Source organism: Condylura cristata, unplaced genomic scaffold (assembly GCF_000260355.1).
Source record: "Condylura cristata isolate star-nosed mole 26May11 unplaced genomic scaffold, ConCri1.0 scaffold00020, whole genome shotgun sequence".
NCBI classification, from domain to species: domain Eukaryota; kingdom Metazoa; phylum Chordata; class Mammalia; order Eulipotyphla; family Talpidae; genus Condylura; species Condylura cristata.
This window is the reverse complement of record NW_004567121.1, coordinates 20,443,693-20,455,071: the sequence shown is the minus strand read 5'-3', so window position 1 is coordinate 20,455,071 and position 11,379 is coordinate 20,443,693.

Genomic DNA, 11,379 nt, shown 5'->3' with positions numbered 1-11,379 from the left:
CGGGGCCTGCCGGGAGCTGTAGTTTCCGCGCGGGCCCGACCCGGTGGCAGCGGCGCGGAGAGGTTGGGCATTGTCTTCACACCGCGCCGAGGCCACGGGGGCGCTGGCGGTTTCGGCCTCGCTGTGCCCCCTCTGATGTCCCGGCGTCCCTGTCAGCGCCGGGGCGTGAGGCGCGACTGTACTTATGCTACTTGCGCGCTGTATCTGCTCCCCATTATCGCTGCTGGACCTCCTTCCCTTTTGTCGTCCGCTCTGATGGAGGCGAGAGGGGCAGGGATGTAAGAGATAACACCTAGAAGGGGATCCCTAGCGGAGGGCAGTTCCCATCCCGAGAGGTCTTCTCGCGGCTCCCCACATTCCCCTCCCTCGGGCTTGCCCTCCAAGTAGCCGTCTGGCACAGTAGCTCCCGGCATTGCGCTCCTGGGGACGCACATCCAGAGGTGGCTACTTTTTAAATCTTTTGTTTGCCCTTGCGTGCCCACCTTTACGCTCAGTTTGTCTTCTACCATCAAAGTGAGTGCAGGCAGGAATCACGCAACCCAGATTCCACCTTCATGGACGACAAGGATTGGGGGTGAAGGGGGAGGATGGGGGGAGGAATTATCGGTGTTTTACGTGGGAAAAGCAGGAACGGCTGACAAACATCGCCCCAGAATCAGCCTACTTCTCCTTAGGTCGAGATGTTATCACGAAAGTAGTTTAAGTAGTTAGATGTACTGTATTGAAACAGGAGGGGCTACAGTCCCTCCATCCTCGTCCTCAGGCGGAGATCATGAGGGCAGATTTTGAGACTGAAAAGAAAGTTAAGTGGTTCCCTGCTTTTTTTTCTTTTTTAATCTCAAACCTTCAATATGGATTTAAAGTGAAGAAATTTGCCATTGTGACAACCTGACGGAAACCAGGGGATTACTCTAAACCGACTAAGCCATGATCCAGAAAGACAAATACTGGATGGTTTAATTCTTTACGTGGATTATAAAGAAAAAAAGCAAAAAGTCGGAGAAAACCAAACCAAAAAAATCTGACTGTAAAATGGGGGTGGGGTGTGGAAAAGGGAAGGTGAAGAGCTAACGGGGAGGGGGTTATGGTGGAGAATGATGGGTGCTTTGCTGGTAGTTTTGTGTAATATGCATCTCAAAAGATGTGTTCTTAACCTCTAAATCATACAGTGTTACCTGGATAAAAACAAAATTTTAATTAAAAAATTAGTCAAAAAGGGGGGATTTAAAAATAATTTAAAGATGGGGCAAGTACAATTATGTAAAACTTCCATCTATTCAGTAGTTTTTTTAAAAAGAGAGACATTTCCAAAACATTATCAGTAATTGAAACTGCTAAATGTCTCACATCCAGTAGTATATCTAATTCAATCCAATATCTTATAGTTAATGTTTTTTATTCTAAAATTGAAAGTAAATACACTCGAGCTTTTATTTTAATTTTAAAATTCTCTTAATTTCTTTTTAAATAATGCTCTCACCTAACTTTGCTTTTTTCTTCCTTCCATTTTACCACAGGCGTGTTAGTCCAGCCCCAAATATACTCTCAGCAAGATTCCCAGGACCTCATTGGAGCAGTTTCCAGCCAGTCCCATCTCATTAGTGACTTCCACTTTCTCTGTGGTCCTTAAAGAGACAGATGTTATTCTTTTTGAAACTAATCAAGTTGCTATTACATGGAGATTAAAGGATTTGGGGGGCTGTGAATATGTGACATGTCAGATATATATTTCACTTCCTCTATACTGCTTCTCTTTTTTGGAACTTATCCCCATCTTAAATGAACCACTCAACAAAACATGTGAGTCTAAGACCTTCCTGGTACCTATAATTGTTTTCTTGATATGAACTACAGTTTCCGCAAGACACTTCATTTCTATTCTGGGAGCATTGCAGAGATAAAGATAATTTTTAACAAATAAATGTATACCAATCAAGATTTTTATCCGTGAGAGAAAATATAATGGGAATGAGCAAGATAGAAAAGATTTTTTTTCTTGATGGTGTCAAAACTGCATTTGTGTTTACAAATCTTCTTGCCACACATGTACTGCCCCCTCTTGTATGTAATGACACATCACATAATATGTGTCATTCATATGTGTTACAGAACACAGAGATAACACACAGTGTTATCTAATTGAGAATCCTAATTGCAGAAAAACATTTCTATGGCTCAACTGGTAAGAATAGCCACTAGTTTAAGACATTAACTGGGTTTAATTTGTAGAATATGATAATAGGAGAATTGTTTCATTTTTGTATCATTTTCCATGACCTTAAATCACACAAGAAAAATTTCAGGAAGATTCTGTCTTTCAACAAAGTGTCAATAGTTATGGGAGAAAATGCTTCAGGATCTATCTTTTTAATCAGAAAAGATACACTTGAAATATTCTTTAAGTGGTCCTTCATCCACTTCCATGGTCTGTACTCATCCAGATGGTAAATCTCTCACATCTCTCATCTGGATCACTGCAAGAAACTTTAGGTGGTATCCTAGGCCAGCTGAAACTGTCATATCCTAGAAACTGTCTTCTCTGATTTGTGAGTTATCAATAATTTTTCTCTGTACTGTCGACCTTGAAAAATAATTCTCATGTCACTTATCACATTTTATTATGAATTGAATGCTTATCACACCCCTCGGGGCTCCCTACCAACCCTTACTACTAAATTTAATTTAGTAGGCAGTGGTCTTCTCCTTGAATATAAAGGCTACTAATATCTAGCATTTGTAGAATATCACCTCTGATCTAAGCACATTCCTCCATTTTTATATAGCTTTTTATCCTAATTTCACATAACACTTCCTTTTCTTTATTTAAACTTATATTTAGCTGAGTATAATTTACCATTTGCTTGTATATGACAATAAGTAAGCAGGTATGAATATATTTGCAGGTATATTTATATCTAAGTATTTCTAAATAAATATATCTGCAGACATGTCTATAATAGTATATAATTAAAAAGAGGTAGAGAAAGGATGATTATACTAAAGAAGGGTTAGAAAAATCTGGTAACTATAGAAAGTAGCTATTGCATATGTTCTACTAATATTTCATACAGTGTTTTTCAGAGTTAATATTCAGGTAATTTGCAATAAAAGCAATTATGTTGCTCAGTCCCCATAATTGCTGTTTATCTTTGTGGTAGCTAAATATGTTTCTCTGGGAAAGAGGTGATAGTGTATAAATGTGCTTCTGGATTTCTTTTGAAGTGGGTATTAATTTAAAATCTTTGTCTTGAAGCACCGTAAAACTGATTAAAATATAGTTTAAAAGTCAACTGAAAAAGAGAACAAAGGTGCTACAGAGCTGAACAGGAAGCCATAATTAACTAAAATTAATTATCTCACCAACACTGACTAAAGTAGAGGACTTAGGGAAGAGGGTCCTTCATTCACAGTTTGCAAACTGCACCAGCCTTGAGGAGCCAATAAAAAGGAAAGGTTTGGGATCAGACTTTGTAAACAGAGTGCAATGTAGGCCCTGTCATTTAGTAACTGCATGCCACTTAATCTCACTAAGAATCAGTTTCCTTACCTGTAAAACAAGGTGATGATTACTTCCTAAGATTGTTATGAGAATCAACTGGGAAGGAAATAATCTAATGCACTTATTACAGGTAGTCTGCCTGAGTTTGTATTCTATTCTGTTGTTTAACAAGTTATGACTAAGGACAAATTAACCTCTCTGTGTCAGTCTCATCATCAGTTAACCTGAAAGACAGTACAAAATGTACAAAATGTACAAAATGAAATAACATGGAAAACACTACCAAAAATGCCTTTTATGTGGTGAATGCTCAATAAATGTCAACTGATGTTATTCTCATTAAAGAATTTGAGCTTTTTAGGTCTCCACATCGCCTCCTATCCTTTGGTGGTGCAGAGAAGGAAGAGTTACTAAACTACTTGATTCTATGGAGGACAATGAAAAATAATAACAGAATTTCAAAGTAACAAGGATCCTTTTCACCACAGGAAAAAAATACCCTTTTACTCCATCAAAAAACACACTACTCTAGGCCCTTCCCTAGTGGCACAAATGGTTGAGGTGCAGCCTTATGTAGCTGGCCACAGCCCCTTTAGCTCGAGTTCAATCCCGGACCAAGGGGGTGATCTATGTGGCAACGAAGACCTCTCCTGTCTTGCCTGCTGTTCTCCTCAGTAGTGTGTTTTGGTCGCTCTGCCTCTTCTGCTCCCTACTCTGAATCCTCTCACCCTCCATACCTCTGATCTGTACCCCAGTTCTGTATGCATAAATAAATAAAAATCTTAAAAAAAAAAAGCTTGACAGTCATAACCTTGAACTGCTCAGTATACGGAAACAGGTCTTTAGCTAGTTCTTTGAAGATTTTGAAGTAGGATTTTGAAATATGAGGGAAAGGAACTGGAAGAAAAAGAATCTTCTAGGTTGTAGGAGTATTTAGGAAAGGCACATAGGTATGAAAACATGGGGCACATTTGTGCAACCAAATTGCTCAGTTTGGCTGAGCTGTGGGATTTTTTCCTCACACATAATTTTTAAAAGTTGAGATTTAATTCACAAACTATAACAATCTTTTAAAAGTATACAATTTACTAATTTTTATATATTTAAAAATTTTGCAAAGTCACCCACTATCTAATTTCAGAATATTTTCACACACACACACACACACATACACACACACACACCCCACAAAGAAGATCCATCCCCATCAGCAGTCACTTCTCATTACTCCCAGAGATGGTTGGTCTACTTAGTGGGCTCCCAAAACACTCACAGATACATGTAGTTGGAAGCTCTTGGGTAGGTTGGCATGAAAATGGTGATTGTGGAGGAGATATTGGCAGGGCATCTACCTCATCTGCCACACATAGTTTAAAACTCTAGGCCCTCCCTGGTGGCACAGCGGGTTAAAGCGCAGCACTGAGAATCTAAAGCCGCTTCCGCATGAGCTCGATTCCTGCCTGCCCCGGAGGTGACCACATGGGCAGGTGACCACATGGCGCGGCAGACCTCTCCTGACACGCCCGCTGCTCCCCTCAGCAGTGTACTTCGTCAATCTGCCTGTTCTGTTCCCCACTCTGTCTGTGGTGAAGCCTCTCACCGCCCCTGAGCCTCTGGCCTGCACCCCAGCTCTGTATGCACAAATAAATACATCTTTAAAAAAAACACAAAAACTCTAGCTTACCCATCTGTAACTCTAGCCCTCTGTGTGTAACCACTGAGAAGTCTCACCGAAAGATCCTCACTCCAAGTGTCCCTTACTGATATCATATCTTCCTTGAAAGTCATTCTTCTTCCTATATTTCCAAACTTAGTGCACAGTAGCACCATCTGTTTAGTCATCAAAGACAGAAACTTCTTGGTCAGTCTAAATCTTTGTTCTCCAAATCCGATGACCACGCCCCATCAACTTCATGCCATCATGTCTTTGGTGTTTATGCCCTCTCTGCTTTTTCCACTACTATTGTTTTAGTTCAGGCCTTAATTGGCTCTCACCTATTCTACTAAAATGGTGATCTAAGAGATCTCCCTACTACTTGAATCTTTTCTTCTTTAATCTGTCTTCCATTCTGCTACTAGCATGATTATTCTAAAATGCAAAATTGATTATATGATTCCATGCCTTAAATCCTTCAAGAGCTAACCAATGTCTTTGTTGTGCAAATATTTTAGCATGACATTTAATATTCCCCCTCCTCCTCTTTCTTATTGCCACCTACATTCCTCACATACCTCGAGCTCCAGCAGTACTAGACTGTTGACATTTCCCCAGTGTGCTTTTGCTTAAGTGAAAAAATTTTTGTCCCTCTGAGGATGCTCATAACCTGACAAACACTTAAGGGCTGTTTTTACTGATAACATAGAATAGAGTAAATACTCCAGCAATATCATCAATAGTCTTGTGACTACCTCTAGATTGCCTGGTGCCCTATTCCAGAAATGCATCAATAGTCTTCTTATTGCCTTTGACTGCCTAGCACAACCAAGACCTGAGAATGAAGAAACTCTTCTGAGTAGTCTCACATTCCTTCCTCCAGGAATACTCTAGGAGGCAGCCTTTTTTTGAGCACTGACTGCTGTCCTCCTAATGTGGTACCATTCAGTAATAAAATGCTTCTCTTGTAGAAAGAATCATATGGTTTCAAGTTTGGCTTTCTTTTTATTTAATTATTTTTATTTTACATAGAAGAATGGGGATGTAGGCCAGAGGTACAGGGGTGAGAGGATCCACCAGAGACAAAGTGGAGAAAAGAACAGGCAGATTTATTGACATACACGGCTGAGGGGAGCAGTGGGCAAGACAGGAAAGGTCTGCTGCGTTATGTGGGTCACTTCTCTGGTGGGGATCAAACTCAGGTTTTAGCAGTAATAGTGGTGACACTTAACCCCTAGGCCACCAGAAAGGTCTCAAGTTTGGCTTTTTGAGCACGAGCAATCTGATCCAGCTAGGTCAGTAACATCACTAAATATAAGTTCCTTGAGAAGAAGAGCTGTATCTAATTCATACGTAAGTTTCCTGCTGAATGCCTAACATAAATTAGCCTTCAGCTAAATAGTTCATCATTTAAGGAACTATAAGACAGTATAAGGCATAACTCTTTCTAGAGATAACTGAGACATTGAAATTTGAGTGTCAAAGCTTAGTGTTCTACTGAGATTTGGGAGTCACTGCATAGGGAGAAGAGTGAAATTATGGAAAGGCATTAAATTACTTGTGAGAAGGACAAGGGCAGAAATTACATTTATTGAGGTCCAATAATTTTCCTGAAGGAGTCTGGATTCTAAATTTGACTCACAAGCCTCCTCTTTTTACTAATTCTATATGGGCTGGAAAAAATTCATTCTATTTGGAAAAATATGTTAAAAATTTGTTGACTCTGATGGAAAGCTCTCAGGAAAAAAACGAGAATCAAGGGCAAACCGCACTGATTTTGATACAGGGCAGTAAGGGACACTGAAACTGGCTGAGGATAGTGCCCAAATAATTACAAGTCATTGTCTGAGATCTTCACGCACATGCACAATTACAAGACTACTCAGGTTCATTGAACAACAGTAGGATTCATTTAACTAACCAGGGAAAAAACAAGAGTTACTGAGGCCAAAAATGGCCATTCACCTCACCTGAAGCAGGGTCCAGTGTTTTTCAGTCCTAAATAAAAGCAGCTAAGATGGCATCTCACTGCCACTGAAGACAAGGGGCTCCTCTCCTGAACAATAGACCACGTGTCTAAGATAGTGTCTTCCTGTAACTGCCAACCTGGAGCACACACGTAATAGCCAGACCCTCCGTCAGGTTCCAACTCACAACAATAACCAAAGAAGCAACAAGAGACGCTTGGAGCTGCTGGAACACCCCAGCACAGCACCAGTCAAGCGACACACAAGACAGCAGCTATAGCTGCTGGACAACCTAACAAAAGGCCACACTCATGCAGCTCAGCAAGGCATCCAGCTCCTGCTCTTCACCTTTTCTGCCAGGCTGTAACCACAGCAAAACCAGGATCAGTTTCAGTCTCTCAGCTAATTGCAAAGCCTCCTTACTTTTCCTCTCTGCTTGCATCCTCTCCACATTCCGAGATTCGCATCAGCCTTCTGGAAGATCAGTGCAGTGGTGACTGGAAACAGCTGACCTCAAATGCTGAAGACCCAAAAACTGAAACCACTGAATCCTAAAGACTTAATGAATCCAAACCACCTACTGCAGTCCCTTATATTATTTCTTAATTTCTCCACCCCGTAAATATGATACTTTTTAGCATTTTCTCTGGGGCATTATCCTCATCAACAACCCCCTCCAGGGGCACCAGTTACAATTTTAGAAAATAAATGGAAGATGAGAAGAGAACATAGAGAGTGTACTGAAAATTGTCAGGTTTTCCTGAGGACCAGTACATATACCAAGACTTGGAGAGTATTAGCTGAGTTTCCAATTTTTTGTTTTACCAAATAATCATGTTGAAACAAAGCAAGACCATAAAAATCACTAATAATGATATATAAACTATAATGAGATATTAGCCTTATACCCATCAATATGTCTACTATTAAAAAATAAAGCAGAAAGTGGCAAATATTGGCAAGGACATGGAGAATTGGAAACTGATGCACTGTTGCTAGCAAGTAAAATGCAATAGCTGCTATGGAAATCAGTGGGGAAATTCGGGAGCCATGGGTCATACTTTGAACCTTCTAGACATTTCTGCATTAGTCCAGTGGTGTCACTTAAAGGTGGAACTGGGTGTATGGAGATCCTGCCATGGTCTTGGTCTTGGTGTGTAGACTTTTTTTTATTTTTTTAGCAGCTAAGCACTTAAGCACTTAATATAGATGATCACCATTCCACTTGTGAACAGTGCTGTCTGTTCTCATCTAGTCCTTTTTCCATGATGTCAAACAGGGCCTGACATTGTTTAATTCAATGGAATAGCCATGGGTTATCTTCCATAGGAAGAGTTTGCTGAAAGGAAAGTTTGTGGTCTGGAAAAAATAGCAGACTTAAGATATTCTCAAAAGTTTCCAGAAAAAAAGACCAGAATGAAGGAGGGCACAAAAGAACTAAATAAATGGAGGAAAAGGGAAGATGGATATTTACTACATAAGGAATTTTTTAAAAGAAACACACAATATAGGCAGGGATACATAGAGAATTGTGTTGGATTTGTAGATTTATGTAAGTTGCCCAAAAAGTCCACCTGTATAAAAAGCAACTTATGGGGCCATCCCTGGTGGTGCAGCGGGTTAAAGTACAGAACTAAGAAGCTAAACCCACTTCAGCATGAGTCTGACCCCTGCCCTGGTGGTGATCCTCATGGCGAGGCAGACCTCTCCTGACTCGCTTGCTGCTCCCCTCAGCGGTGTGTTTTGTTGGTGTGCCTGTTCTGCTCCCCACTCTGTCTCTGGTGAATCCTCTCACTGCCCCTGCACCTCTGGCCTGTTCCCCAGTTCTGTATGCATAAGTAAATAAATCTTAAAAAAAAAAAGTGCAACTTAATAAATCAGCTTCACGTGCTATGTTATATGTTTTAGATGTTTACGCTATACACCGTCCAGCAGTGTCTGCGATGGATTCTGTTAAGGCCTCCCTTCAGGGAAGAACTGTGCTGCTGCCAGACAGCCTCTACCTGTCAGCTCTTTTGGCTGCAACAAGCTGCTTGCAGGAAGTCACTTTATCAAGGTGGGGGTAAAAAGTCCCACCAATTTTGTCCCACTGTGAGACACTTCAGCCATAGGGCTCTTCATGAGATTGGGTGAGGCTGGGAGGGCGGGGATCATATTTCACTGCTAACATCTTTCTCTGCCCCCAACCTTTCCTCTCTTTACCTCCCTCAAGGATTGTCCCAAAGTAACTTCCTAGCTGACATCCTGTTAGCAAAACTCTGTCCAAAAGTCTGCTTCCTGTAGATGCTAAAGAGCAACAGCATCTTATTGACTAAATTAATCAAAATTGGAGAACCCTAGAGAATAGAAAATAAACATCAAACTAAGCATTAACATTTGAACTCAGTATTTCCTTATTTTTCATTTTGAATTGCTTATAGTTGCCATTATATTTCACATTTTTTACAATATAGAGGCTTGCTATCTTTACCTTGCCTTTCTTATAGGAGTCGTATTGTGGATACATAATAAGGTGATGGGGTAGAAAAAACAAATAGGATATTTCCTTCCCTCACACAGGAAACCCACAATTTCAAAATTGGCCTAAGTAACAAAAGAGGAAATATATTGGAGCTGTAATTTATTTTGAATGTTTTGCCAATAAAAAGTTCTGAAGTAGTCTGATTTCTAGAAGAATTATTCATGAAACTATCTGATTTTGTTTAAGCTTGAAGGTTTAATCCATCACTTAAAACTTTTTGACATACACAGAACTAGTAATTTTGAGTACCACCCCATCTTTATCTATAGCTCCACAGGAAGGCAGAATGTGTATTCCTAACCCAGTCCTTTCTTTTTTAAAAGTCTTATAGCCTAGCTTATGAAGATGGAAATGATGAAACTAGGGCTGATTCCATTACCTTCTCGCCTCTACTCTCTCTGGTCTGTCTGTGATCTGATTTTTCTGGATGTATATTTAGCAGAAGAGGCCCCAGGGCAATTTGTTCCCTGATATTGTTGTTGTTGTTGTTTTAAAGATTTATTTATTTATTCATACAGAACTGGGGTACAAACCAGAGATGCGGAGGGTGAGAGGGGCCACCAGAGACAGAGTGGGGAGCAGAACAGGCTGACTGACAAAGAACACTGCTGAGGGGAGCAGCGGGTAGGCTAGGAGGGGTCTGCTGCGCCATGTGGTCACCTCCTGGGCAGGCGGGGATCGAACTCATGCAGAAGTGGCTTAAGCTTCTTAGTTCTGTGCTTTAACCCGCTGTGCCACCAGGGAGGGCCCTCTCTGATATTGTTAAAGGCATCTGCATAAAAGGTGGCGATAATATTCCCTCCCTCCCTGAGTGGCCAGGTGATGCTACATAACACAGAAAGCATGTGGACTTGGGGAGGAGACATTGGGGAAACCTAGTGAAGAAGAGCTCACATGGTTGTCAGCTTTGGATTTGCAGTGGGGACTTGGGGGTCTTGGAGGAGGAATGTGGAGGTGAGACATGTAGAGACCATAGAATTCAAATGAGTGGGGTTCCTGGTTCCCTCAAGAAATATTTTGGCAGTCCCCATTCATTGGCACATAGTTTATTAAGGGAAAGATGTTTGCACAGACACAAACAACCAAAGGCTGCATTTTAAAAAGGGCAGGTTTCCTAGAAAAAATAGGGGGGAGAGGGGAAGAGGTGATAACATAGAGATAGGCCTTTAAGAGCTGCATTTTGCCAGAGCAAAGAGTGCTCTTATTTGGTGTTCTTTGGGGGATTCATTCCTTTGTGGAACTTTATTGCTTTGGGGTCTTGTGCTAGTTTTCTGTAACTCATCATCCTTTCCATGTCTACTATAGATTTCTGGAAACTTCCATAGCCAGTTTAACAACTGGTTATTCTTCTTTATCCCCATCTTGTCTTGTGAGGTTCTTGTCTTTTGAGAACTTCCATCTAAATTTTTCTACTCGTAGCTTCCATTAGACACATTTGGAGGAGACACATGGGTGAGAGACTCACAGGCAGGCTGACAATGTCAGTCATGACCTTGATTCATGCTTTGATTTTGCTCCTTTTGTCTCACACTTGCCTGGTCCCTTTATCGCCTTTTCTGTGGTTCCCCACCAGAAGCTGCCTCAGCAGCTTCACTCTGGCTGACCCTCTTTGACTGGGCATTTACCCATCAGGGTACAGGTAACTGGGTGTTTTGTTGGGAAACTATTATCCTTTCTTCTCTTATACATTAATTCTATTAAAATTCTTTCACACTAAGAACCTGCTTTGTGTCGCCTC